The sequence below is a fragment of the Penaeus monodon genome, chromosome 2 (genome assembly GCF_015228065.2).
Source record: "Penaeus monodon isolate SGIC_2016 chromosome 2, NSTDA_Pmon_1, whole genome shotgun sequence".
Taxonomy (NCBI): Eukaryota; Metazoa; Arthropoda; class Malacostraca; order Decapoda; family Penaeidae; genus Penaeus; species Penaeus monodon.
Genome location: NC_051387.1, coordinates 22,025,133 through 22,025,837, shown reverse-complemented (window position 1 = coordinate 22,025,837; position 705 = coordinate 22,025,133).

Genomic DNA, 705 nt, shown 5'->3' with positions numbered 1-705 from the left:
AAAATAACACTATCTATTTTTTTTTACGAAGTTTAAGTACCCCCAAATTGGGTGGCCTTCGTACTGATGGCCCTTGCGCGGAAACGACAAATTTTAAATCGAAAAAAATTTTCCCACGGTGGACGATACCACACTGGAGCTATTCCAAAACGAAAATTATAATCATAGTTACACTTTTATTTTTTTTTTTAAAATTAGGGCTTCGTATCCATACACATATAGATCCCTACATAAGCTACAGCCTATTACCCGGGAATCCGATGAAACGCAATTTACGTATAAATGTACACAAAAATTTTTAAAAAAAAAAAAATCACAAAATATTTCTTTTTAAAGTTTGATTTTTTTTTCTGATTAGGTATAAAATGTTCTTTGGGCATTTACGAAAACATATCTTTCGCAAAGTCATTATCAAAAAGTCAAATACAAATGGAAAAAGCAAAAGTCCATAAGGTGTACCTCAGCGCTCTAGTTACCCCCGGGCCTAAGTTTTCCTGGTCGTAGCCCTTGCACCTCCCAAGAAAAAAACCCGGTTTTTCCCCAAACTCCTTTGGTAGTTTTTCTTCTTGACGTATAACATAGGTTACCTAACAATTAAACCCTTTACCCCCCCCCCCCCCCTCATTTGGGACGGTCGGGCCCCTTAACTTTATCTAAGCGAGCCATGACCTAGAGGTTTTGGGGGAGAGCAAGGTGAGCAGGTTT